Genomic DNA, 24,399 nt, shown 5'->3' with positions numbered 1-24,399 from the left:
CACGCGGGCGCGGAAAAAGGAGGTGTGACAGCTCTGGCGACTCTGCTGGGGATCAACCCAGAACCACTGGTTCAGGGTTCAAGAATTCGAGCTTAAAATAACTGCTACAGTTGGCTTTATTTATTATCTGATTTTTACATGATATATGTTTAATGTGCTAAATGATGCTTTTACCGCTTTAATATTATTTGAATTGTGTATATAAAACTGCTACGAAACCCTTCTTCTTTCTGAGTCTTCTGAATTTATGGTGTACACGTGCGCGTGGCCCACCTTTCTGTTAAAGTCATACCAAATAAGACGAAGTTGGGACAAGTAACTAGGCCGGGTAGACTTTCGTGCTCCCGGTACGTTGCCCCCGCTTCGGCTCAAACTGTCCGTTTGGGTAAGCCAGGGCTAGATCAATATGCCTCAGGTTTTTTCACTTAGAATAACTCAGCTTCATGCCGGATCCCTAGTAGGAGCGATTGTTTGCATCACGTGCATTTGACTTTGGAGACTCAACACAGGGGTTGGGTCTGTCTAGGACAGGTGTACCAAAAAAATGACCATCCTGATGCATCTTACTTGCTGCTACTTGCGCATTTATTTGATCCGGATTTGTGTGTTGACTGACTTTTGAATATCATGAATAATATTTTAAAATTGAAAAAAAGAAATAGCGGTTAGGGAATTGACTGTTTATTTTTGAAAAAAAAAACAATGCCCAAATACTGTCAAAACTCTGCCGAAATTTTGAGAAAATGAAAAAAAATGTTTTATTAGTTTGTTTTATTAAAACCAAAGAAAAAATAGAAAGAAAAAAAAATCGTTGTTCTGTCTTATTTTTCAAAAAATAATAAAAAAAATATATATATATATATATATATATATATATATATATATAAAGGAAAATAGTTTGTCTTCCCCTGAAAATGACAATGAAAAAGAGTCTTACTTTTAAAATAGTATTTTTATTCGTTTCTGAAAAATTCAAAATAATAAAATAAAAAAAGTCGCGTTGAAAGTGGTTTTATTATTTGTTACAAATATATATAAATATAAAAATCCAAAAAGTTTTTCTTTATTTCCAAAAAATGTATATATATCTTTATTTGTTGCAAAAATATTTGTCCTGCCCAAAAAGTCTGGAAAAGTTTTTTTAGACTCCCAATTTTCTAAACAAAAAAAATCCAAAAATATTTTCCATTATTGACTTCTTTAGAAAGTCTTTTTAATTATTAAAAAAAATATATATTATAAAATAAAACAAATTCGAAAATATTTTCCTTCTTCTTTAAAAATTGAAAAGAAAATTCAAAATTCAAGAAATATTTTTTTAGAAAGCATTTCTTTTATTAAAGGTAAAATTCCAAAAATATATATATATATATATTTTCTTTCTTCTTTAGAATAAGAGAAAACAAATGAAAATTCAAACAAAAAAAATATCTTCATTTTACTTTTGAAATTCTCAAAGTTCGAATCAAAAGAAAAGGAATTCTTAGAAGTCTTTCTTTCAAAAAGAAAATCAATCAAAAATCCAAAAAAAATAAAATATATATATATACTTCCTTTCTTCTTTTAAAGCAGTTCTTTTACAAATTCAAAAATAATAATAATTTAAAATTAGTTTACTTACTTTATTCATGACCTACCCGAACTACGCGGGTTTGATTCTCACCGGATGTGAGATACGTAGGCAACCCTCATCGGGTCCAACCCTCCTTTTTGCTATAATAAGCCAAAAACCAATAAGTAAATAAAAAACGTGTCAAAACTTTAATTTTGTCATAAATAAGTCGGATGGTGTCTAGCCTCCCCTTTTGCTAAAAAATAGCCAAAAAAAATATATGTCAAATTTTAATTTCGTCATAAAGAAGTCGGGTGACGCTCTTTTATCAAGACATAGCCGAATGTTCTCGAAAAGGACGCCGGAAGGCTGACTTTGCATAAACAACCACCTTTTGGGTCATGTTTAGTTGACCCACACAGCCTTGAAAATCTTCGTCCCCGAGGCGCTGAAGGGCCGTGTTTGCAACACCTGGTTTTTATTGCAATTTGAAAAAAAAAAGAGTCAACGTTCAGGTGAATACCGTTTGTTTTTTTTTTTAGTCAAAATAAGTCGAGCAAGCTTCGGTCGCGTCTTAAACCGTTCTTGCCAAAATAGCCTTAGAGTATCTTTCAGTTGTCGAAAGGCTATTTTCGTAAAATAACGGACAAGTGTGTAAAGTGTCATAAAATAATCCTCTCCGGCCTCAAAATTTGGAAGGGGCCACATTTGCAAAAAATAACCGTTTGGTTGCATTTGTCAAATGGAGAAAGGAAGTTGGCCGTTTGTTTTGGAGTTTGTAAAACTTTTGATTATAATATGTGGGTCGTTTGATTTTCAAGTTTGCAGGTCATTTTTAAACCTTTGAAACCCAATATGAAAATTGAAAAAAAATGATTAGTATTGCTTATCTTTTATTGGTCCGAACTACGCAAGGTCTGATTCATGCGGGGTCATGATACGTAGGCAATCTCCATAAGATTCGACCACAACAAATAATGAAAAAATGAATGAAAAAAATCGGAAAAAAAAAAGAAAAAAAGATGTTGCTAGTAATAAGAACCGACTGAGTCCATTCTAACATGTTTTATTTTGAATTGTGAAGAAAGTTGAGTTGGTCGGTTTGTTCAGAGGGTTCAACAAGAGTCTACTGTGCCGAAAAAAATAGAATACTGAAACAGCAAATGACTGGAGGGTGTCAAGCATGGGCCAGTGGGCAAGGACAGCCTCGTCATGAGTCACAATTTGCGACACAACAAGAGCAGTACCACTCTCCTAAGTACCACCCGTACTCGTTTGATCTTCCTGCAAAGATTGAAGAGCCTGCCCGAAAGATGGTACAAGAAGAAATGACCCAAAGAGTGAAAAACTTAGAACAATGGTTGAAAAACAGGCAAGGGTTGTCTGGTCAAAAAAGTGTTGCCTTCAAAGATCTATGTATGTTCCCCGATGTCCACTTGCCTCCTGGTTTCAAGACTCCCAAATTTGAAAAGTACGATGGACATGGAGATCCCATTGCCCACCTGAAAAGGTATTGCAATCAATTGAGAGGTGCGGGAAGAAATGAAGAATTGTTGATGGCTTATTTTGTGGAAAGCTTTACGGGAGTAGCTTCCGAATGGTTTATGGATCAAGACACGTCTCGCTGGTATGTCTGGGACGACATGGCACAATCATTTGTCAAACAGTTCCAATACAGCGTCGACATTGCCCCAGACCGCATTTCCCTTTCAAACCTGAAGAAGAAACCAAGTGAAAGTTTCAGGGAATATGCCATTAAATGGAGAGAGCAAGCAGCTCGAGTTAAGCCACCCATGGATGACCACGAGCTAATAACTGTCTTCCTTCAAGCGCAAGAGCCAGATTACTTTCAGAACATGATGTCCGCAGTTGGCAAATCCTTTTCAGAAGCAATCAAAATGGGAGAAATAATAGAGAATGGTCTTAAGACAGGAAAAATTATAAGTCAAGCAGTTTTTAAAGCTGCAACTCACGCTGTCCGGGTTGAGTCTGATAATTTTTGCGACACAAATGAGAAGATTGAAGAAATCATGATGACATCAGGGTCAAGAAGAGGTCCTAGGAGAACATCTCGAAGGTATGAGCAGCCTCCTAAAGTTATCTATGAATCCCCTGAGCAATATTATCCCCCTCAGAACCCACAACACTCTATTGTTCCACCTCAGTATGTTGCCCGGCCACCAAAACGCCCCAGAAGGCGAGCACGAGCATCACAAAATCTCCATAAGCCTCCACATAACTTTCAGGTGCCCTATAACCCACATCCAAGCCAGAAGTATAAAGGGGAACGAAGGTTGAAAGATAATTTTACACCAATAGGAGAGTCCTATGAAAGCTTATTTGAGAGGTTAAAGCATCACGACATGATTGCATCTATTCCTCCAAATCATCTGGACACACGTGCAAGAAGCTTTGACCCTTCTAAAAGGTGTGAATACCATTCCAATGCCCAGGGGCACAATGTTGAAAGTTGTCGGGATTTGAAAAAAGAAATAGAAAGGATGATCCAGGAAAATCTGATTGTAATCCAAGGTAATGACACCCAGAATATCGCGCAGAATCCTTTACCTGCACATCATGATGCACACTTTATGGGGAGGATGCCTGGTAACATGGGATTTTAGAGTCATCCCGGAAAGCCGCTAACCGATGATAATGATATCGAAGTTGGAAATGGTCTGGACAATATTGCAAAGCTCAGTGGCTAAAGATGCCAACTTTGATAAAATGGGAGGACACTCCGTTCCTTGGTTAGCAAGAGAGAAGCTTGTGGTGGCTTATTTTGTTGTCATTTCTGTTGTCCGGATTATTCTTAGGGTTGTAATCCGAATATTGTCTTGTGTCAAACCTTCTTATCTTTCCATTTTTGTCGTATCAGTTTGTTTAAGTCTCGTTGATGTTGTGTTAAGATTTTATTCTGGTTGTGTTGTTTGTTTTTCTAACCATTTCGCCGGAAGTCTAATACAAAAGCCGGTCTTTTATTATTTCCAGTCATCTTTTTATTTAGTCCTTTTGTCATTTTCGTTCAATGCCGATTCTAGGGACATGACATGCGCACACAGTTTGGGCCTAGTCTTTAAAGTTAATCATAAAACCCTGGAGAGGTGATCAAAGCATTTAAGGGAAATAAGAACGGTTTGAGATTATTTGAAGCCCGAGTCATGTGGAACTGGGGCAAGTAAAACTTAAAGAAAACCGTTAAATGCAGGGTTCGCCAAATTGGCATGAGGGTCGTTCATGAGAATGAGAGTGAGAGTGTCGCCCAGCAGTGCTTTAGAAATGACAAATGAAAAAGCAAGTGTTTAACATAATTGTCAAGTCCAGCACCATCGGAAGAGACTATAAATCTATGTTCAATCGTGTTGTTTGCACTTGGCATGTTTTGAAGACTGGAATGACGAAGGCATTTTGTTCTGCTACCTAAACACTTTATCCTTCGTTACCCCTTTTGAGCCTTATTTATTTTCTTTCATACCCCTCGTTCGGAATCAATAGCAATGACTAGGAAATACGAGCCTGGAAGGTAAAGAAAAAATCAAAAAAAAAAACACAACAACGAAAAAAGAAAAAGAAAAAGAAAAATGAAAAAAAAACAAACGAAAGTCAAATGAAAAAGAGGAATTGGGAACTACGTTTGACCTGATTCCTCAAAGAGGATACGTAGGCGCTTCACGGCTCGGTCATAGGGTGCATAGTGTGCATGGTGTGCATAGTGTAACAAAAAAAAATTTAAAAAAATATAATAATAAATAATCCCCAAGCAAGAAACTGGGGCAAGGGTTGCGCTTGTTGTAAACAAATATGATTTCGAAGGTTGTAATTTTGAACCCCAAATTTATTTTGTTTTTTTGAGCCTTTAATACCCTTTATTTCTAGCCTATCCAAAACCCACATTACGGTCCAAAGAAAGACCTTCTGATCAGTCTGCAAAAGATGCCAAGTCAGACAAATGAGAATCTTACCGACGAACATAACATTCTGTTCCACAGCAGAAAGAACTCTAATCTCCAGCAGAGAGAATCATACCGGCAACACTCCAAATCCCCAGCTGGAAAGTGATATAAATGAGAGAGTCTTATCGGTGAAAATCTTCACGGACACCATAAGGCGATGAAAGCTGAGAGAAAAACCCAAAATGAGAGAGGCTTGATAGTGAAAACCCTTCGGGCACTACAAGTCGAATAAGATTGGGAATCAGATGGGGGATAGTCAAGGGAAGACCTTGAAAGACGATTGATGACGAAGGATAGGCCACATATGCATGTCATGACCATTAGAGTCAGTGTTTTCATTTGATAGGTTTTTATTTATAGTTTCTTTTGTTAAAGAGTCATTTTTTCCTTTGTCTTTTATTCTGTTCCCTTTTATCTTTTCCTTTCATAGAAATTTCCCCAGTAGAGTCTGTTTGGTCAGAACCAGTGGGAAATGACTTCAAAATAGGCCATTAGCTTTCCAAGATAAGATCTGACTAATACATACAAATGGTATAGTCAGCAAGGAACAAGCGCGAGGCCAGTGTCAAAAAAAGATATCCCCAGCAAAAGGGAATTGACAAAAAGATCAACGAGTGTCAAGAGGGATATCCTTGCCAAAATCAGAGGTTATTAAAACCTCAAGGCCAAGGCCCGTGGACAAACAAGGAGAGCAATAAGCATGACTTGGAAAATTCATGCGAGACTAAAAGGTCGGAAAAATGCAAGTCTCCGAGCCATGCCACGAAAGAAGAGGGATATCCCTAGCAGAAAAGGATTATCCTCAGCAAATAATATCGTCCCTTGTGGAATGCAGAGCAAGGAAGGAGAAAGGGGAAAGCCATCCCAAGTAGGAGTATCACAACCAACCACCGCGTTTTAAACTAACAAATTTTGTTTAAAACAGGTAAAGGAAATGGCATTGATGTCGGAAATGCATGCCACAAGAAAGATTGTCAAACTGGGGCAGAAAATTTTCTTTTCAGTTAGAAAATTTTCTGGAAAATCAGGTACCCATTTGGGGAAGAATAAAAATAGCACCAAGGAAGTGGTCTTTGAACCAGGGTTGCCCCCAACATAATAAGTTTCCAATGGAGGAAGTTATCCCCAGCAGACAGAACAAAGGGATGACATTTGTGCTCAGAAAAACAAAAGCCATTATCATCCCTAGGAGCTTCCAGAAGAATGAAGCATCGATTTTAAGGGATAAAATTCCCCAGCAGCGTCATCCTCAACAACGTTATCTCAAAAAGATAACACTAATATCCCCAACAATGTTGAAAAAAAAAAGAAAAAAAAATGAATCTTTCTCCTAAGATCACAACAAATGGACCTAGTCTGACGATTTATCTCCTAGAGTCAAAATCTTGGTCTGATGAAATTGTTCTCCCAAGATAAAATCTTAGTCGGATGAATCTTTCTCCTAAGATCACAACAAATGGACCTAGTCTGACGATTTATCTCCTAGAGTCAAAATCTTGGTCTGATGAAATTTTTCTCCCAAGATAAAATCTTAGTCGGATGAATCTTTCTCCTAAGATCACAACAAATGGACCTAGTCTGACGATTTATCTCCTAGAGTCAAAATCTTGGTCTGATGAAATTGTTCTCCCAAGATAAAATCTTAGTCGGATGAATCTTTCTCCTAAGATCACAACAAATGGACCTAGTCTGACGATTTATCTCCTAGAGTCAAAATCTTGGTCTGATGAAATTGTTCTCCCAAGATAAAATCTTAGTCGGATGAATCTTTCTCCTAAGATCACAACAAAATGGACCTAGTCTGACGATTTATCTCCTAGAGTCAAAATCTTGGTCTGATGAAATTGTTCTCCCAAGATAAAATCTTAGTCGGATGAATCTTTCTCCTAAGATCACAACAAAATGGACCTAGTCTGACGATTTATCTCCTAGAGTCAAAATCTTGGTCTGATGAAATTGTTCTCCCAAGATAAAATCTTAGTCGGATGAATCTTTCTCCTAAGATCACAACAAATGGACCTAGTCTGACGATTTATCTCCTAGAGTCAAAATCTTGGTCTGATGAAATTGTTCTCCCAAGATAAAATCTTAGTCGGATGAATCTTTCTCCTAAGATCACAACAAATGGACCTAGTCTGACGATTTATCTCCTAGAGTCAAAATCTTGGTCTGATGAAATTGTTCTCCCAAGATAAAATCTTAGTCGGATGAATCTTTCTCCTAAGATCACAACAAAATGGACCTAGTCTGACGATTTATCTCCTAGAGTCAAAATCTTGGTCTGATGAAATTGTTCTCCCAAGATAAAATCTTAGTCGGATGAATCTTTCTCCTAAGATCACAACAAAATGGACCTAGTCTGACGATTTATCTCCTAGAGTCAAAATCTTGGTCTGATGAAATTGTTCTCCCAAGATAAAATCTTAGTCGGATGAATCTTTCTCCTAAGATCACAACAAATGGACCTAGTCTGACGATTTATCTCCTAGAGTCAAAATCTTGGTCTGATGAAATTGTTCTCCCAAGATAAAATCTTAGTCGGATGAATCTTTCTCCTAAGATCACAACAAATGGACCTAGTCTGACGATTTATCTCCTAGAGTCAAAATCTTGGTCTGATGAAATTGTTCTCCCAAGATAAAATCTTAGTCGGATGAATCTTTCTCCTAAGATCACAACAAATGGACCTAGTCTGACGATTTATCTCCTAGAGTCAAAATCTTGGTCTGATGAAATTGTTCTCCCAAGATAAAATCTTAGTCGGATGAATCTTTCTCCTAAGATCACAACAAATGGACCTAGTCTGACGATTTATCTCCTAGAGTCAAAATCTTGGTCTGATGAAATTTTTCTCCCAAGATAAAATCTTAGTCAGATGAATCTTTCTCCTAAGATAAGATATCAAATCCTAGTCTGATGAATTTTCTCCTAGGATAATAATTAAAAAAATGAAAAATTTGAAAAAGAAGTCAGGCGTCCACCTGGAGAATGAGGATGAAAAATCGAAGAAGAAATCAGGAATCCACCTGGAGAACAAGGGAAAACAGTTGAATTATCAGAAATCAGGCGTCCACCTGGAGAATGAGGATGAAGAATTAAAGAAGAAATCAGGCGTCCACCTGGAGAATGAGGATGAAGAATTAAAGAAGAAATCAGGCGTCCACCTGGAGAATGAGGATGAAGAATTTAAGAAGAAGTCAGGCGTCCACCTGGAGAATGAGGATGAAGAATTTAAGAAGAAGTCAGGCGTCCACCTGGAGAATGAGGATGAAGAATTTAAGAAGAAATCAGGCGTCCACCTGGAGAATGAGGATGAAAAAATTGAAGAAGAAATCAGGCGTCCACCTGGAGAATGAGGATGAAAAATTTAAGAAGAAGTCAGGTGTCCACCAGGAAAGGCGTTTTAAAAAGTTGTTGAAATCTTGCCAACCTAAAGAAAGGAATGGCGATGTATGGTTTGAAGTCAGGAGCCCGCCTGAAGAGAGGAATGGCGATTATTTTCAAAGTTGTTGTCAGGAGCCCGCCTGAAGAGAGGAAAGGCGTTTTAAAAAGTTGTTGAAATCTTGCCAACCTAAAGAAAGGAATGGCGATGTATGGTTTGAAGTCAGGAGCCCGCCTGAAGAGAGGAATGGCGATTATTTTCAAAGTTGTTGTCAGGAGCCCGCCTGAAGAGAGGAAAGGCGTTTTAAAAAGTTGTTGAAATCTTGCCAACCTAAAGAAAGGAATGGCGATGTATGGTTTGAAGTCAGGAGCCCGCCTGAAGAGAGGAATGGCGATTATTTTCAAAGTTGTTGTCAGGAGCCCGCCTGAAGAGAGGAAAGGCGTTTTAAAAAGTTGTTGAAATCTTGCCAACCTAAAGAAAGGAATGGCGATGTATGGTTTGAAGTCAGGAGCCCGCCTGAAGAGAGGAATGGCGATTATTTTCAAAGTTGTTGTCAGGAGCCCGCCTGAAGAGAGGAAAGGCATTTTTAAAAGTTGTTGAAATCTTGCCAACCTAAAGAAAGGAATGGCGATGTATTGTTTGAAGTCAGGAGCCCGCCTGAAGAGAGGAATGGCGATTATTTTCAAAGTTGTTGTCAGGAGCCCGCCTGAAGAGAGGAAAGGCATTTTTAAAAGTTGTTGAAATCTTGCCAACCTAAAGAAAGGAATGGCGATGTATTGTTTGAAGTCAGGAGCCCGCCTGAAGAGAGGAATGGCGATTATTTTCAAGTATTGAAGTCGGGAGCCCGCCCAGATAACAGAGGCATACATTTCAAAATCAAGTCAGAGAACAATAAAACAGAGGGTTACAATAGGAATCCCCAGCAGGAAACAATAAAAATCCCCAGCACCGGGAAACAGAAGGTTGCAACAAGAGGTCCCAGTACAAACTCAAGTACATGTGTCAAAAGAAGAACAGCACCGGAAGAAATGCAAGCAGACAAGGAAGCAAGGCAACAAAAACAAAATTGTACACTAGCCTAGATTCTTGTTTTTTTTAAGCACGGTGTAACAAGGAGATCGGTAAGCAGTGGTAATAGCATGCAACAACAGTAACATTACAGTCCAACGGTAGTCCCAGCTACCAAAGCTTCCCGAACTACATTGACCTGATTCCTGTTTAGCCCAGGATATGTAGGAAACCTTTGAAGCAAAGGTTCGGTCAAATCTTTTTCAAAAAATGCTTCACACAGAGTACTCGGATGGGCAAAAAATCGCTCGCTTTATCTTTGCACGAAAACCCTTCGTGTCTTCGGGCAAAGAGGGGCAGCTGTAAGCACGTGATTTTTGCCCAATATGAGAAATACTCCCAAAAAATGCAAAATAAAATGATTTTTCTTGATGTGCAATTTTGAGTGTTTTTGTGATATTTTTGGATAATTATTTGTATTTGTCTGTGTTTGCTTATTTGTTAAATTAATAAAAAATACAAAAATACGTCGCATTTTGCATGTAGGATTTAATTCTATAATTGTTACTAATTAAATTTGTTTACAAAAAATGAAAATTACAAAAATAGGCATCTTTTGCATTTTTAGCATTTAATGTCCAAATATACAATTTTATGCTTAATTATTACTTAATTGTGCGTTAATTGTTATTTGGAGTTAATTTGCACTTTTATAACTTAATTTAGTTCTTAATAATAGTTTAAGTATTTTTATAATTTAGTTTTAGAAAAATAAAAGAAGAAAAGAGAGCGAAAATATAAAGAAAGTCGGAATTAGGCCTCTTCTTCAATTTCAAGACATAGGCCCAAAAAATGGCCCAATCTTCCCTACGACCCAGTCCATTGCGAACTGGGTCGACCCAGTCCATAACCCAACTCCCCCTCTTCATTTTCATTTTTCATTTTTTACAAAACAAAAACAAAACAAAACAAAAGAAAAAACCAAAAACCCTAAAAAACCTAAGAAACACATCCGCCCCTCCCCTCCCTTTGCTTCATCTTCTCCAACCTCCAACCCCCAACCTCAAGCAGCCATGGCTGTTCCTCCCCACACCACACACACAACCACGTCGACAACACACACTCACACACAACCACGGCGACGTAGCACACACACAATCCGCGGCTTCACCAACATGAACGACCATCCATGTTCGATTCCTCCATTGTCGTTTCTGTTGCATCGTCTGCTTCTTCTGCTGCTGCTGCACGTCGAGCAGTTGGTTCGAAGCCACTCCGTTGCCACTGTTTTGTCGTCAACCAAGCAGACCACGCTGCTGCTTCTTCGTCGCAGCTGCTGCCCGTGTCCGCCATTGACGCAGCCATTTCTGCTCCTTCACCTGCTGCTCGACGTGCGCTGCTGCCTCTTCGCCATGACCAGCACTGCTGTTCACGTTTTTGTTACTGTGTTGCTGCTATTCCATCGCTGCTGCCTTCCTTCTCGCGTCTAGCCATGGCTTCTACTGTTCACGCAGCTGTGGCTGCATCGTCACTTCATATTCTTCAAGAAAACCCTCCCAAACGCACCCCAACTGCTGCTGCTCACGTTTCCGCCATGGACGAGCAAGCTTTGATGCTGCCATGGCCAGCTGCGGACTGCTGCTCCTTCCTCTCCATCTTCTTCGTTTATTCGTCGTTGTTTCGAATCGGTTAGTTGGTTTATGTTTTCAAATTTCGTCCATATTTTTTTTGTTGTTCGTTGTTTTTCGGATTCAAAATCGATAAATGATTCAATGTTTGTTTTGTTTATCGTTTGAATTAATTTTTAGTTCATGTTCATGTGTTATTTGTTAAATTAATTTTCAGATTTTTAAATAGAAGTTTAATTAGTTGTTTTCATATTCATTTCATGTTTGTATTATTGTTTAAATGAATATTTGTTAGTTTGATGTTTGTTAGATTCAAATTGAAATTTAATTAACTATTTCTTCAATTTGTTTCATGTGTTTATGTATTGTTAGAAATTGTTAATATTGTTAAGTTCAAGTTTAAGTTCATAATTGTTTCTTCGTCGATCTTGTTATTTGTCTAAAGAATTTAGTTGTGTTAGAGAAATATGTTGGTTTAATCGTTTAATCCGTCATGTTTGTTGTCTTAAAATAGATTCATTCATGTTCATACTTTGTTTGGATGATCTTGAATCCGAATTTTGTATAGTTTGATTTCTTGTTTACCATTTATGATTATTGCTTGAATTGTTCTCATAATCTTGTTTAAAGTTTAATATAAGAATTGTTTGTTGTAATGTTGTTAGAGTTGATTTTAAGTTCAATATGATTGAATTTAGAAATCTTCATACTTTGTTTGTTGTTGTTGAATCCGAAAATAGGATTGTTTGTTGCTAAAATATTGTTCAATCAAATTTTAGTTGTTCTTTGTTGTTCAATTCGTGTTCATGTGATTTGTTGTTGAAATGTTGTTAAAATCGTGTTCATGTGATATTGTTGTTATGATGTTCATCCATGTTCATATTGTTGTTTGAACATTGTTAGAAATTGATCATATTGTCTATATTTTGGTTAAGTTTGATTAATTGATGTGTTATAGCTGATGGGTAGTTTGGTAAATTTGTAGTACGTTCAGGGGTAGTTTGGTAATTTCAGTAAGGTCGGAAGGGGTAGTTTAGGAATTGTACATTTTGAAATTGTTTATTTGAAGCATGGGGGACAAAATGAAATGGGGTGGGTTGTGATATGATTATTTAATATAAAGGGGGGACAAGATTTAAATTAAAGGGGAATCTTGCATTATTTTAAATAAAGCATGGGGGACAAAATATAATGGGGTGGTGTGATATGTTTATTTAATGTAATGGGGATGAGTGGAAAGATAATGGGTTGGGTAGAGAAAAAGTATTGATTTAATTGATTAAAAGATTTATGGGATGGGATTATATATATGGGAAGTCTTGAACACAAGACATAACAAGAATACAGAGAGAACAGAAAAGATACGAGAAAAAATACAGACACAGATAGAGAAAAAAACGGACAGAGAATAGAAGAGAGAAAAATTCCGAAAAATATTTAAGCTTTCAAAATAAAAATAAAAGCTAAAAAATCTACTGCTTTCTTTCTTTGTTTGAAATTAGTATTAATGGTTGTTGTTTCATTTAAAGCTTAAAGCTTTTGTTTTTGGGATTACTACTCCACCGGTTTGTACTGGGTTGTTACTGTTGCTGGGCAGTTGTTGATGTTGTACTGTTATTACTGCCGCTGATTCTCATCTTCATTTTCTTGCTTCCAATATCAGGTACATATCTGTAAATTCATGTCATGAAAAGCTTCAACATGACATATTAATGAAGTTCGGGAATTATAATTCTGTTTTCCATTCGTTCAAGTTCATTAGTTTAAAATTTGGTTTTGTTTCAGTTGATTAATATAGTAGTACGTTTGTCGTGATGAATATAAGATAATTGTTACCTCTTAAAGTTCGTATAAGTGTTGTAATAATATCACCTATTTCGGAATTTTCATTAAGTGAAGTCATGATTGAATTATCAAGGTAGGGAACATGACATAAAATGGGTCATTAATTACATCCCGTAATATTGTTAGCTAAATGTAAAGTAGAATGGAAGTATCAAGAAATTACATTATTAGTATATCTTGTAAAAAATCTGATTTTTGGTTTAGATTGATATAAGTTGTATGTTCATATATGGCATGATGATGAGTATATATATAATCATATATGGAAGGTGATTTGATATAGCTCGTTACGATGTTAGAGTGTTATGAATGTTTTAAGACGGACAATTGTGTTGCATGTAAGGCAATTTTATTCAATCGATTTGTATAATAATTCCCTTTCTTATCAACTTGATGCCTATCTACCATCATAAACAAATTAATCAAACGATTATAATTTTGGATTAAAAAACAATTAATGTAGAAGGTGATTAGGTTTATAGATTATAACATTTTTTTAGCATTCGCTTCAAATAGAACAATGAAAATTCTTCAAAAATATCACTTCCTTACATCCATTCTTTCCCAATTTTTATACATAATTTGCATGTTGTCTATTTGGGTAGGCAAATATTGTATTCACTAAATGGTAGTATTAATCACATATTTATTTTTACTCCACAAATTCGAATGGTTTGAGGAATATAATTCATACGCGAAAAACATAAATTGCGACCAACGTCCAATAAATTGTAAATTCTTTTTAAGGAATTTAGAGACTAAAAGAATATTTATTTCTCATGATGTTCACATAAAAATACGTGGATATAATAAACAATTTGTAAACAAATTTATACTACCATCAAGAATATTTTTGTGATTAGGGATACGTTCGCGTAACCTAATTATATTTCTAAAGGCAATTCGGATTATGCGTTCGCGCAACTTCGATCGAATATTTAATAAAAGGGATTTCTCGGAGAATATCATTATTAATTTCATAAAAACCCGAGATGTGAGGTTCACTACTTAATTATACAAAAAGGGCGAATATTCTTGATTTTATTTAAAGCATAATTTCGAAAATAATTATTTTAATAAAAATATTATCTATATTATTGTGTACACGTGCGCGTGACACAACTCCGCATGTTTTAAAAAATATAATTTATAACACGAATATACGTACGCGTGATTCGATTCAAAGAAGGGACTTTAAATCTAAATAGAAGCGGTAACAATAAAATCATGCAATAAAAAATGTATTTAGCAAATCAAAATAATCAAGCCGAATATAACAGTTGAGCGACCGTGCTAGAACCACGGAACTCGGGAATGCCTAACACCTTCTCCCGGGTTAACAGAATTCCTTATCCGGATTTCTGGTGCGCAGACTGTAATACAGAAGTCATTATTTTCCTCGATTCGGGATTAAAATAGGTGACTTGGGACACCCTAAATCTCCCAAGTGGCGACTCTGAAATAAAGAAATAAATCCTGTTTCGACTGTCCTTTAATTGGAAAAAACTCCCTTGCACCTACGCGGGCGCGGAAAAAGGAGGTGTGACAATACCAGGGCTCGGTCACATTCTCCTTTCTCTTAGTTTTTGGTCTCTCTAAATAAGGGTCGAGTCAAAAAAAAATTCTCGTCATTCTTTGTCTAAAAACTCTTCGCGTTTCCAGTCAAAGAGGGACAACTGTAGACATGTAATTTTTGACCCTCCCCATGATTTTACACATTTTAGCGTAAAATATTTAGTTTATGGCTGATATCACAATTTCAACTAGTTTTAACTATTTTATTTTATTTTATAACAAAAATAAAATTACAAAAAATATTCCATCTAGTTACTTTTAGTTTTTGTACCTTTCATACATTTTTTTTTAAAAAAATACAAAAAATAGTACCTTATTTTATTTTTATATAATCTTGAAAATACAAAAAAAATAGTTTCATGTTTTAATATAGTTTAGTTTAATTAATTAGGATTAGTTTTGCATTGTGTAGTATTTTTATCTTATATTAAAGGGAGTTAAGTAAGGTGTTGGACCACAATTTTAAGAGTCTTAGAGCCCAATTTTTTGCCCAATTTTCGAATTAGCCCATTAAGCCCAATATCCAATACCTTAATTCTCTCTATACAGAAGAGACATAAATTCTCCTAACTCTAGAGGACCCCAACCGCAGGATCTCAAAAAAACACGACCCCCCCTCCCCCGAACTTCATCTTCTTTACACCCAAAAAGAGACCCTCCATCTTCAACATAAAATGGCGGAACCCTAGGACAAAAGAGAGCAGCAACCAAACGTCCACCATCTCCCTCACGCCATCCCAATCGTTTTCTTCAAAAATACACCGCCAGCCCTCAGCCCCCCTTTCCCATCGCCGCTGTTTCTCCATCTCAAAAACTCCAGCGAACTCCTCCAAAAGAACACCCTTAAGCAGCGGTTGCTGCTTCTTCACACACCACCTTGGATCTCTCCCCACTTAAACCCTAGCGCCGCCGTCACCCCATCCTCTCAAGAAAAATCCCAGCGGCAAGTCCCTTTTTCTCTCTAACGTCCCTCATTTCTCGCTTCCATAGCCGATCACCGGCGACCAGCCATGGCCAAAGCTACTCATCCTTGTTTTCCTCACCCCGTTTCATCGCTAATAGTCCGGCGACAGCAATGGTTGAGCAACTTCGACGAACCACCATTGTTTTTGTCTAATGTTCTCACTCTGTTCTTTCGTTCACAGATCAAAAGGGAAATAAAAATATAGTTTCAATTCTCCTTAGTTTCAGTTTGACTCCAAATTTGAAAATCCACAAATGTTTCAAGTTTTCACTCTAACCGTGGGTTCTGAAAACATGGAGATTAGCTTGAGGTCTATTGACTACTCGTGAGGTTCAAGTTCATTGGTTTCGAATCCATTTCTACTACTGTCTTGTTCGTTTGTTGTTGGGGGTTCTAATTTCGATGCCAGATTTGCTTGTAATAGCTTCTAAGCATAAATAATTAAAACTCTCATTTATATTTCGGTTGCTTTGGCAAAATTAGATGTTTATTTGCTTGGGCATCCGGATTTCATCTCCATTAGCTCCTCTGATTTGTCTGTATGTTGCTCTTTTCTCTTTTTTTTTTGTTTTTTGTTTATTAATGATGTTCTTCTGTTGTTATTGTATTGGGAAAAATTGCATTTATATATGCGAGTGACATGTTGAGACACGTGGACTGGTCAAATAGTCAAAGAATTATAATTAGTCAAGAAGCACGGGCAGCAGTAGAAACGAGCAAAGGCAAATGAAGAGGCACGGGAGGACATTTGAAGGATTCAGCGCCTATACCTATTTAAATCATTTATCAAAAGGAATGGATCTGACCATAATAAAGAGCGCAAATACGAAATTCGACAGGCATTAAATACTGGATACGTTAGAGAATTTTTATTGATTACAATGATTGTATAACATAGCATTCATTGTCTTTAATTATTCATAATAGCCTCATTATGATTTGAATGAAACGCATATCTTCAAGATACCTATAAAAAGGAGGTATCTGGTCACTTGTAAAGACAAGACACAATTGGAATATACTTTGATTCACTTGTTTTTCTCCTGATTACACTTTGGTTACTCTAAATTACTTTCTTCTACATATTCTTTTGATTATCAGTAACCCGTGTTCTTCTAAATTCTAACTTTGACTGAAATTCTATTTTTTGGTTAAACAAATTAGTTCCGTTACCGGGAATCTGATAATCTATTTTCTTTTCACTTGACCTTTTTTGTTACATCAATTATGTCGAACAACAATGACAACACCCCAGGAAACCAAGAGAACCAACAAAGTCAGGGAGGCCCACAGAATATTAACATTCAAGTTCCTACTCTGCAGGACTCTCCACGGCAATCTCGTGAGGGTACTCCTGATGGATCTCAAATAAACGAGTATGCTCAATTTGAAAATGTTGAAGCTGTTGATGAAGATTTGCAGAAATTAATTACTGCTCAGGTCAACAAAGCTATTGAGGAGCTTGTTAACCAGTTACATGTTGCAACACCCACACCTTCTCCAAATAATAACACTATAGAAACCCTCGTTCCGGGCTTGTTAACTCAGGCAGTGGTGGAACTCCCAGTAAACCGCAGGAGAGAGAACCAGGTAATGTAATTAATTCTGATTTATGAAATTTAGTACTAACCTTGCAGAAATAGCTCAAGGAGCAAAGTGAACGCATAGAGCAGATACCCGGGGTGCCGCCCATAATCAAAGGGGTAGATATGGACAGATATTCGCAACAACCCTGGAAGCCAAGTGCTGCCCCACTCCCAATTCCAAAAAGTTCAAAATGCCTGATATTCCAAAGTATGATGGAACAACAGACCCACGAGACCACGTGACTGCATTCACAACGGGCGTAAAAGGCAATGATTTGACTAAGCAGGAGATCGAATCGGTATTAGTCAAGAAATTTGGTGAAACACTCACCAAAGGAGCACTAACATGGTATTCCCTTTTACCTGAAAATTCTATAAATTCTTTTGCTGAGCTTGCAGATTCTTTCATCAAAGCACACTCGGGAGCCCAAAAAGTGGAAAAAAGAATGGAGGATATTTTCAAAATTAAGCAAGGAGATTCAAAATTGCTTAGAGAATTCATTGACAGATTTCAACGTGAAAGAATGACATTGCCGTGTGTACCTGATAACTGGGCAGCTATAGCTTTCACAAGAAATTTGAATGAAAAAAGCTCGGAAACTACAAGGAGACTCAAGGAAATCCTTCGAGAATTCCCAGCTACAACGTGGAATGATGTTTATAACAGGTATAGCACGAAGTTGAGGATTGAGGAAGATACTGTTCCCCGATCTCAAAAAGAAGAAAGTATACGTTCAAGACGTACATAGAACGAAAAAAGATCCGGTAAAAACAGGTACGAGCCCTATATGGGACCTGCGGGGAAAGACTCGCGGTCAAAACAGGATAATCAAAGGCACAATCACAGATCAAGAAATAGAGAATCAGGTTCTTTATCAAGATTTAGGAACGAGCGAAACAACTATGAGTCACGGGATGATGATAGAAATTTAAAAGCGAGATTCGAAGGTTACAACTTCAACGTCAGCACCTCCGAGCTCGCAGCTGTTTTGAAAAGCATGGGAGATAAAGTTTGATGGCCAAAGGAAATGAGATCAAATCCAAACAGGCGCAACCCTGACCATTGGTGCGAGTTCCATAATGATCACAGGCATAAAACAGCAGATTGCAGATTTTTACAAAGTGAAGTTGATCATTTATTAAAACAAGGATATCTTACTGAGTTGTTCAGTGAGAAAGGCAAGCAAGCTTACATGAAGAACATGCAGGAGCCTCCAAAACCACCTTCTCCCAAAAGAACTGTTAACGTTATAAGTAGGGGTGAAGACATCAATGGTGTGTCATATACTGCAGCTAACAAAACTTCCAAAGTAACTATTACCCAAGGGAAATGGGTGTGACATGTTCTAGAAGAAGGCAATATTATATTCAATGATGCAGATACAGATGGCGTATTAATCCCTCATAATGACGCACTGGTAATATCTTTAATTGTGCATGATACTAATGTGAAACGAGTTTTGATTGATCCAGGTAGTTCCGTGAACATTATTTTGCGAAGAGTGCTACATGAGATGCAAGCTGAAGATAGAGTAATACCAAAGGCGCATCTCTATCTGGATTTGATAATTCCAGTGTCGTCACAAAAGGAGAGGTAACACTCACCACTTTTGCTGAAGGGGTCGTCAAAGATACAAAGTTCCAGGTAGTAGACATGGAGATGGCTTACAACATGATTCTGGGGAGACCGTGGATCCATGAAATGGATGTTGTTCCTTCAACCTTGCATCAAGTTATCAAATTTCTATCGCCATGGGGAATTTGTCAAATTCGCGGAGATCAACATACGTCCAGGGCTATTAACTCCGTTGCAGATACAAGCACGAGAAATGTAGGCAAATAGCAATCACAGAAGGCAGTTGAGGACATCACAACACAAACCTCAACTGAACAAGGGCGAACAGATGTAGACTCAAGGCCTGATACCATTCAAGAACCAGAAGAGAATGAAGATATCAAAACAATGATAGAGGAATTAGAACCTGTCGTGTTATTCGCTCAATGGCCAGATAAAAAAGTTTATGTCGGAGCTAATCTTGACCAAGGAATGAAAGGTAAGTTAATTGAATTTTTGAAAACTAACATGGACTGCTTTGCTTGGTCCCACTCCGACATGACAGGAATATCACCGAAGGTGATGACTCATAAACTAAATGAAGATCCGACATATCCTCCTGTGAAGCAAAAGAAAAGAAAGCAAGGAACTTTCAAGAATCAGGTGATTCAAGAAGATGTCCAAAAATTGCTAGAAATTGTTCCATTTGAGAGGTAAAATATCCTAACTGGTTAGCCAATACTATTGTGGTTCCAAAGAAAAATGGTAAGTGGCGGGTTTGTGTAGATTATACAGATCTTAACAAAGCCTGCCCTAAAGATTCTTTTCCACTACCACACATAGATCAATTGATTGATGCAATTGCAGGTCACAAATTGTTAAGTTTTTTAGATGCATATTCAGGTTATAATAAGATTAAAATGGATCCGGCAGATGAAGAAAAAACTTCATTCATAACAGACAGGGGGACTTACTATTATAAAGTAATGCCCTTTGTTCTAAAGAATGCAGGTGCAACGTATCAGAGGTTAGTTACCAAAATGTTTCAAGAATATTTAGGGAAGACAATGGAGGTATATATAGATGATATGCTTGTTAAAACTCAGTACTCAAAAAATCACATGTCACACTTATCTGACACATTTTTAATTTTGCGCAAATTTAATGTGAAGTTAAATCCCGAAAAATGTGCATTTGGCATTGCATCAGGCAAGTTTTTGGGTTTTCTTGTTTCTAACAGTGGAATTGAAGTAAATCCTGCACAGATTAAAGCCATTGAGGAAATCCCTGACATACTTTCAAACAAGAAAGAAGTTCAAAGGTTAACAGGGAGAATTGCGGCTTTGGGAAGATTCATTTCTAAATCATCAGAGAAGTGTTTTAAATTCTTCTCAGCCCTTAAGAAGCAGGATCATTTTGAATGGAATGAGGAATGTCAGTAAGCACTTAGGAATTTGAAAACGTACTTATCAAATCCACCTTTGTTGGCAAAACCAAAGGCTGGGGAAAAGTTACTCCTCTACCTTGCTGTTTCGGAGGTGGCGGTAAGTGATGTTTTGGTCCGAGAAGAGCAAGGTAAATAATCACCTATCTATTACATAAGTAAATCTTTGTTAGATGCAGAGACGAGGTATCCTCAGTTAGAAAAACTTGCACTTGCGTTAATCATGGCATCTAGAAAGTTAAGACCTTACTTTCAGTGTCATCCTATCGTTGTGGTAACTACCTACTCTTTACGTAACATATTACATAAGCATGAGTTAGCAGGCAGGTTAGCTAAATAGGCAATAGAGTTAAGTGAATACGAAATTGCATACCAACCTAGAACTGCTATAAAATCACAAGTATTAGCTGATTTCGTGGCTAATTTTAGTCAGGGAATACAGTTAGAAGCAGAAAAAGAATTACAGGTGTTCAATGGAGCTAACCCACGAACTTGGACTTTATTCACTGATGGCTCATCTAACGTGATAGGAGCAGGTTTGGGGGTAGTATTGGTACCACCTACGGGTGAAACCATTCGTCAAGCTATTAAATGTCATTCCATAACTAAAAATGAGGCAGAATATGAGGCAGAATATGAGGCTGTGATTGCAGGTTTAGAACTGGCATGGGAACTTGGCATAAATCAGATTATAATCAAGAATGATTCACAACTCGTAGTTAATCAAATGTCGGGGACTTATACAGCCAGGGAAGCGAGGATGCAGCAGTACTTGGAAAAGGTACGGGAATTGATAAAACAATTTCAAGATTGGAAAATTAGACAAATACCTAGGGACAAAAATCTTGAAGCAGATGCCCTAGCAAATCTCGCATCTACGGTCGACGTGGCAAACGATGCAAATGCCTCAGTGGTACATTTATTTCATTCAGTTCTTGATCCTGATGCGAATGAAGTAAATTTTAATAACTTAACCTGGGATTGGAGGAACGAAATTATTGCTTTTTTGTAGTATGGAACCGTCCCTGATGACAAGAAAAAGGCTTATGCGCTTAGAAGGCAGGCCGCTCGGTACTGCCTAAAACAAGGCAATCTATATCTTAAAATGTTTGGTGGACCCTTAGCAAGATGCCTTGGACCTTCGCAAATAGAGTATGTAATGAGAGAAATACACGAGGGTCATTGCGGGAATCACGCAGGTGGAAGATCACTAGTAAGAACCTTAATTAGGGCAGGTTATTACTGGCCTAAAATGGAAGAGGAGGCAGAAAGTTTCGTGGCCAAATATGATAAATGCCAGAGGTACGGTAACAATGTGCATAGACTTGCGGAATTATTACATCCGGTCATTGCGCCATGGCCATTTATGAAATGGGGAATGGATATCGTAGGTCCATTACCGCAAGTAAAAGGACAGGTAAAATTTTTGTTTGTTCTCACTGATTATTTTACTAAATGGGTAGAGGAAGGTGCATTCAAACAGGTGCGAGAAAAGGAAGTCAGAGACTTTATTTGGCGGAATATCATATGTCGATTCGGCATACCAAAGGAGATTGTATGTGATAATGGTCCTCAGTTTATTGGAGCTCAAATCACCGAATTTTTTCAAAGCTGGCAAATTAAAAGGATTACGTCAACACCCTATCATCCGGTGGGTAATGGATAGGCAGAATCAACGAACAAAGGCATTATCAACAAATTAAAGAAACGACTAGAGGAATCAAAAGGAAACTGGCCTGAAGTGTTACCTGGAGTTCTATGGGCATATCGCACAACTGCAAAAACAAGTACAGGAGAAACACCGTTCTCATTGGTTTATGGAGCTGAGGCTTAATTGCGGTTGAGATAGGGGAACCAAGTACACGGTTCACACAGGCAACACAAGAATCTAATGACGAGGAGATGCGGGTCAACCTAAATTTACTCGAGGGGCGGAGAGAAACTGCTTTAATAAGAATGGGAACACAAAAGCAAGTCATAGAACGATACTACAATAGAAAAGCACGCCTCAGATTCTTCAAAATTGGGGACTTCGTGCTTAAAAAGGTTTTTCAGTCTACAAAGGTAGCTAACACAGGGAAATTAAGTCCAACATGGGAAGGACCCTACAGAGTGTGTAATGTTGCAGGAAAAGGAGCATATGAACTGGAGACAATGGATGGCAAGATACTACCTTCGCATTGGAATGTTGTTCATTTAAAGAGATACTATTTCTAAGGAAAACCCACTGTCATGTATAACCATTTTAAATTTCATTTTTGAATTGTTAAAATTTTACTAACGGTTTTAGATGATAGGCAAAATGCTAACATGTACTAAATGATGAGTCACGACCTATAGGCACATGGAGTAACCTAAAATTCCTGGCCTAAGGTTACAATTATTCTGATAGAAATGCAAACGGGTTATGCAGTCTTCATCTATAATCGTCCCTCCGAGTCCCGTATGTTTTTCCTTTTCAGGAAAAGAACCAAACGAGAGAAACTATCAAGTACTCGAGGCTTCATACTTCAACACTCAAACACTTGGGGGACTACATAATATACACGGAAATATGTATAAAGAAGTCAAAGCAGATTAAGGAAAAATCAAGCCTGAAAGAGTCAAGTAGGTAAAAGTCATAAAGCCACGAGCTAAGGCCAAAGAAAAACCTTACTATAGTTAGGACAAAGGCTATGTACTAAAATGGGTTATAAGGAAAAACCTCGTGTCTATTATTCTTCTTTTGAATCTGTTACAAGAAAAATAGTTACGAGAAAGTTATAGATGTAATTCAAATACATGTAAAGTTTTATTCAGAACTAGACAAGGTTCAAAAATAAAATCTTGTCAAAGTTATTTCAGAGAAATATGTGTATTCCTATTTCTTTTGTCGTATGATAATACCATTATGAAGTTGAGACGTCTTTTTCATTAAGTATTGGAATATAAAAGGGCCCACTTTTATAAAACTCATGTTTATATTAATCATGAAGTTAACAGAAGCATTTTTCGGAAAACAAAAATGCAAATTATTCTGTAAGTCCTTAAAAATAAAGGCGAGAATAAAGCAAGTAGAAGTTTAAGATAAAAAACTTCTTAATATGTTAAAAAATCTAAGACTAAGTTCGAACTTAGTCATAAAACTATGAAATTGTTTAGATTGCCCCATTAAAAGACTTGGGGACTGACGTTTCTAAAATCAACCCTCAAATGAAGTTAAGGTTTGATTACAATCTTCCAAAATTAAAACAAAAATAAAATCATTTGAATGATTAAAATTGAGAAGTTTGTGGCATTGAGGCAGGAACATCAATAGCAACAGACTCAATTTGGGCTTGTGCATCAGCAGGCGCGGTTTCAACTTGGCTTGCAGCAATGGGCTCGATCGGGTTTGAAATAGTCATGATACCCGTATCAGCTTCAACATTCATGAGAGCTTCAGCCACGGGAATTTCATCCACGGGAGAAGGGAAGTCCTAAGTTTGTTGAGCCTTTTCAATGGTTTCGTTGATTTTAACTAACTCCAACTCCAGGTTGAAGTTTTCTTGGCCAGCTTCAAGTAGGGTATCACGACGGGAATTCAAAAAAGCCCAACTTGCCTCAACAACAGATTTTTCTTCAAGGATCTCATAATCCTTTTCCCAAGTAGCGATCTCATTTTTTAGCTCTTCATTTTCAGCCAAGGCAGAGCTGTGGGAAGCTTGAAGAGAGGCGTGGGAGCATTCTAAAGCACGCACCTTATTAGCAGAGATTCTGAGGTCTTCTTGTGCTTGAGTCAAATTCTGCACAAGTTCCCCAACGTAAACTTCCTTTTGGTCTAAAATAGCCTTTAATTCTCTGATCTCTTCACTAGCTTTAGATAGCTGCTCTGAGAAGGAGGACTCGAGACGCTCTTTGTCTTTCTCTGCTTGGTGTGAAGAAGCTT

Source organism: Nicotiana sylvestris, chromosome 12 (assembly GCF_000393655.2).
Source record: "Nicotiana sylvestris chromosome 12, ASM39365v2, whole genome shotgun sequence".
NCBI lineage: Eukaryota > Viridiplantae > Streptophyta > Magnoliopsida > Solanales > Solanaceae > Nicotiana > Nicotiana sylvestris.
Note: the sequence above shows the minus strand (reverse complement) of the source record.